Source organism: Zea mays, chromosome 4 (assembly GCF_902167145.1).
Source record: "Zea mays cultivar B73 chromosome 4, Zm-B73-REFERENCE-NAM-5.0, whole genome shotgun sequence".
In the NCBI taxonomy this organism is placed as follows: domain Eukaryota; kingdom Viridiplantae; phylum Streptophyta; class Magnoliopsida; order Poales; family Poaceae; genus Zea; species Zea mays.
Genome location: NC_050099.1, coordinates 131,795,293 through 131,801,292, shown reverse-complemented (window position 1 = coordinate 131,801,292; position 6,000 = coordinate 131,795,293).

The window sequence follows — 6,000 nt, the reverse complement described above, 5'->3', positions numbered from 1 at the left end:
GAGCAATCCATCGGCCGGGCCTAAGCAACCAATAATATTCGCAAGATATATAACAGTATTCATTATACTACTAGTATAATATTTGATGCATATGATTGCATTCCAACTACGAGCCGTACGTGGGCCTGTGTACATATGGCACTGACATATATACACTAGAGCTAGCAGAAGAGATCAAGGTGGGCCTAGTCAAGTGTGTGATTACCCAATAATGATGCATAAAAGTTCTATTATTGTGGCTGCCATCACGCGCTTTGCAAGCTGCGAAAAGGGAACGAGATTATACTATAACCATTTTTATGTTTGGGAGCATCAAGTTGGAATTGTGTTTTTTTGTTGGGAAAAAAAATCATTTTGCCACTTTCAACTATCATAAAAGTCATTTTTTGCTGTCTTAACTATAAAACTGGATATAACCTCATTCTCGTTATCTAAAACTGGATATATGTTTTAGAAAAATAATGTATTTTTTTCTTTTGTTTTGGGGCACCAAGTTTAGATGTAAGCTTAGCTTTCACAAGTATGAATGAGGCTATATACGAGAGGGACCAGTGAAATTCTATTCCTCTTTTCTTTTGTTTCTCTCCTGACGATGATATATCTGACATAAAACAGGAACAATAATAATTGACAGTGCCAGTGAGAGTTTCAACAATGCCTTGTGACACAAGAACAAATATTGCATATGTTGTGACAGCACACAAAAACCGGTATTACATTTTGTCCTAGCCACACAGCCAAAAAGATTTGAGTTGAAAAGGAGTCTGGTCCCTTTTATATAGCTTGCTCGGTCGCTCGTCCTCCTTTATCTAGTGCACTATCGGACTCGTCTTCTTTTTCGAATGCCCCAGACACTCGATAAAAAGACCTTTTTAACTCGGCAAAGCCTTTACTGAGTATTACACTCGACAGACATTTTATCGGTAAAGAGTTCTTTGTCGTGTTTTTTTCCAGATATGGGTATTATCAATTTATGTCGGATATGATTTGAATGGATATCGATATATTAAATATCTAACTTTGAAAATACGGATACAGATAAAGATCAGATACGAATCGGATAATAAGTACCCAGACTCTATACACATGAAATTTCATTCTTTTTAGACGGATCAAATTCGAATATGGACGGATAATATCCGTAACATTTACACACCTACTCGCGACCTTTCTCTCACATGTAACCTCCTCTATCACTCCACCCCTATATCACTTGTGTCTATTTTATGTTTTTCTTCACCATGTATTATAACAAACCGAGAGTAAAGTGATCATTTTAGGCACTAAATGAATTCAAATGGAAAAGTTGTTAATTACAAAGTTGCATAACTCTTTGAGACCTACATCTTTAGTTTTTTGTTGTCAACTATAAAATTACATAACTTTTCAAGACCTACAACTTTCATTTTGGTGATTTTTCCATCTGTTGGAGACTTGTTTTCAAATGCTATGAATTAAGAACAAGGCAACACAAAAAGAGGTTAATGGTTAATGCCCTTCGTCCTTCGAAACATTATTTTCCTTAGAATATAATGATCTTCGGACGAAGGTCATGAAAGACGCACCTTCATCGTCACAGTATATGTTAATAGAAGAAGATGTATATGAAATATGAGAAATAACATGGATAATCATATGACATCATTGATATATCTTTTTATATCATCACTGATGAATAAGAAAAATATTGAATTATATTTGTACCTTCGGCTTGACAGAAGGTAAAAGTCCAAGCGTGACGCACGAGCGAATACAAGTCAGCGTGAACAGTACATGGGTACTGTTCACCTATTTATAGGCACGGGACGCAGCCCGGTCAAAATTACATTTATGTCCTCTACAACTAGTTACAATCATGACACAAATTACCATGGGTTGATTGGTCTTTTCCTCTTTAAGTCGGTGCAGCCTTTGTCTCAAGGCATGTCATTATGCTGAAGCTCCCTGGATGGTAGCTTCGGCGTGTACTTTCGCGCTATATTTGCTTCTATGTTGATCTTCTGAAGGTGTTTCTTCTTAAATGACCTTTAGCAATGAAGCAGACCCACAATAGTAGCCCCTTCACGGTGCTAGATTGTTTTTCGTAACGAGCTTGATCCGTGAAAAATCTCCAAGGCTTCGGAATGCCTAAGGTCCGAAAAACACCTTCCCTGAGCTCGTTGCCGAGAAACGATTAAAATATTCCGAGCGCTAGGTGGCCCACCATGCGGCGGGTACGCACGGTCTGTCGATTCACGTCCCAAGCACCGAGTGGTCCACCGTTCAGCGGGTGCGGGTAACTGTTCAGCGGGTGCAGGCAACTTGGCGATTCACCTTCCCACCTGCAGCACTATATAAACAGACGAGTAGGTGTGAAGTTACCACAACATTCATTGTCATTGTATTGTTGTGCTGTTGAAAAATTTAACCATAGCCGAAGCTTTTTCACTGCATTCTCGTGCAAAGCATCATCTTGATTTAGCTTCAGCAAAAGAAAGAGCTTCGTCAAAACTGTAAAAATCATTAGCTTCGTAAAAACTGCAAAAAAATCATCATCAGATGGCCAGAGTACGCTCGACTGCAAGGGTGACCCGTGAAGGAGAGGAGGCCAAAGCCACCGAGACAGCCCCGATCCCCGAAGTCATGAGACAATCGGGATTGGTTGTGACGGAGGAAGTTATTGACAAAGGTGCACCTACTGCTGAAGCTGAACAAGCTGACATCAAAGAAGAAAATGTTGATGAAGAAGAGGAAGACTATAACACTCTGATCCCATCAAAGCCCAGCCACTTGGATTTTGAAAAATCTACTGTGTCTGAGGCCGATTTGCCCATGATGATGAAGCTGGGTTATTTCGGGGAAGCTGAGAAGAAGCATATTCGTTTTGCCGGAGAAGAAACCACTCCAAAGCCGAAAGATGACGAAGTAGTGGTTTTTAAGAGCTTTTTCAGAGCGGGATTGCGGTTTCCCTTGAACGAGATGATTGGGGAAGTTTTGGATAATTATGAAATCTATCTTCATCAGCTGACCCCTAACGCTATTGTTAGGCTCAGCGTCTTCATCTGGGCCCTTCGAAGCCAAGGAATGGACCCAAATGCTGAAGCTTTCTGCCGATTGCATGAGCTACATTACCAGATGAAGGCCAGAGAAGACGGGCTACATAAATATTTTGGCTGTTATAACTTCGCGTATCGCAAAGATACGAAGGCTCCGGTGCTTAGCTATCGCACCAAGTGGCCAACCGGCTGGAAAAGTGAGTGGTTCTATATCAAGGTCGATGAGAAGAAAAGGGAGAAGTTGAAGATGATGGTCATGAGCCCACTGAGTTTAAGCTTTGGACTGACTAGGCCCTTGTGCCGCATGATGTCGGGGTCACCATGCCAACAAGCTGTAGCAGAATTCAGGGTCGTGGCTGAACAGATCAGCACTAGAGATCTAGTGCAAGAATACCCGGCCAACAGGGTATTTCCAACGTTGAGTGAATGGAGTAAGCCAAAGCTGAAGGGAGCAAAGAAGAATGAACTTGTTCGATTGCCCTATCGCTACAAGTTTGAAAAACAATTCAAAGAGCCTTGCCAAGAGTGGCTAGAAATGATTGAGGCTATGTGCAACAAAATTTTGGGCAATTATACTAAAAAAGAAGATCAACTGATGACTGCAGCCTTCGGCACCCGACCAAAACGAAGGTTGAATCGGGTAATGGACGCTTTAAACTTTGAATACCCTGACTATGAACGACTAAGCAAGGGTGCCGAAGGGCAAAAGAGAAAAATGGTTGTCAATGTTATGGAAGATAGGCTGCTAAGATGGTAAAAGAAGACGAAAAAACTTTAAAAAAGAGAAAATCCAGTCCTGAGCCGAAGGTAGCAACCTCGAAGAAGAGAAAAACTGCAACTCCAGAGCCGAAGATGGCTGAAATAGAAGAGGAAGCTCCTTCGATGCCTTCTGCTGGCAAAGTAGAAGAAATTTTAAAGGTAATGACCGAATCCTTACCTATCAAGCTGCTAAGTCCTCTGGGGCCGCAACTGACGAAGCTTTTACAAAAGAAGGACGAGCCTTCGGCAGCGAAAAAGGCGGTTGGGCCAAACAGGAAAAGAATTGTTACTGTTATGCAAGCCATTGAGGAAACGCCACCGCCGGCCTCAGCATAAAAAATAACACCTGCTGCCGAAGTTGCTGCTTCTGCCGAAGCTGTGACTGCCGAAGCTACCAACCTGTAGAGTACATTATCTGTCATCGATAAAGTGCTCTTGGATTTGGCTGCGGAGGAGACTGCTGCTGCTGCAGAAGAAGTCCTGGCTACAGTGCCTGAAAAGGGAAGGAAATTGCCGAAAATATTTTGGAAGAAAAAGACTTCAATTTTCAAAATATAATTGGTCAAGAATTATCCAAGGCTGAGAAAGAGGAGCTGCAGGAGTATGCCATATCCTGTGGCTACCAGCCAGGAGCGATGCTCTTCGGCGGAATTAACGAAGAAGCCTTAGGATGTATTCGAGATCGAACTGGAGCGAAGATTATCAGCACTCTGTCGAAGAGTGTTAGTTTTCCGAAGCTTGAAGCTGACATCAGCAGCTACCGACGACAGCATATTGTCGACAGCTTATTCTATTCTAATTTTAAGGTAAAGTTTTTTCCTCAACTTTTTATTGTTTTACGATGAAGCAAAGATTTCTAATGAAGGTTATTTTGCACAGATTATGCTTCTAAGCAAAGCCTTGAGAATGCAACAAGACCTCGAAGATAAGAAGAATGAGGTTATAATTGAAGGCTTGGAAAGTAAAATCAAATATCACGAAGCTGCTCTTGAAAAGAAAGATTTTCTTCTTCAAACAATGGAGGGTTCATTGGCAGAAGCCCAAGCCGAAATTGTTAGATTAAACAGTGAACTCCTCCTAAAGTCAGAAAGCTTCGAGCAAGAAAAGAAGAATTTTGATGTGAAGCTTGAAGCCGAAGTTGAAAAAAGTTCGAATTCGCAAAAATCCTTGAAAGAGCTTTAGGACAAATGCTTAAACTTCGGCAACCGGTGCGTGCAACGGCTGAAACAGGTCTTCAACTCAGTGGGTGCCAGCTCTAAAAAATTTGAACCTTTGGTTGAAGACCTGCCAAGCACCTTCGAACATATTGAGGGCGAAGTTGAGGCGCTTGACGAAGTTATAGCTGGGTATGGTGACTTCTGTACCCTATTGGCTTCTTGCGGCACAGCTGTAGCTTTTATGAAGGCTGGTTGCACGCACGGAAAAATTGTAAACATGCCAAACTTCAGCCTATCACGAGTGGACTTGACTGTCATCCCCAGCCTGGCCCGAAGCATTGGAAATAGATTTATAACACAGATTTGGACGAAGGGTGGGCGAGACTTAGCTAGTGACGAAGCTCAAAGTCATCTCAAGCCGGTATTAAACTTGTACCTGTTGCTTACCCTCTCCTGAGATTATTTTTTACCTTATACTGCTTTGTTGTGTACAGGATGACGATGCCGAAGGTCAAAAATCCGAAGCTTGACGGAGATTGATGAAGTTGCTGCACAAAGCTTTTAGAGACATTTGAATTATCTTTGTAAAAGATAATGTAATTTAGGAATCAAAACATTACTCTATAAATTTGTCCATACCTTGTAATATATTTTTACCTTTCATCCGTGTGTGAATTGCTTTGATGTGGACAAAACTTGTATCTTTTGAGCCGAAGGCGAAAAACACCTTCCCTTCTTTTCGTACACGACGAAGCATATCTTTGCTTCTTTGTACTCATTGAAGCCTTGTCATCAAAGCCGAAGCATCTGTTTGTACTCTATGTTATGATGATCCTACGAATGTCTAAATGAATGTTTATGAATGCAATGAATGATGTGATGTAATGTACAAATGAATGTCCAAACACACGCATACGAAGCCACACCCAGACTCTGCATTCCCTTATGAACGTCTTTTGAGCTTCTTCACCTTCTATTTCGGTGGTATAAGTTCTGCATCCCCTTAGGAACATCTTTTGAACTTCTTCGCCTTCTATTTCGGCGGTATA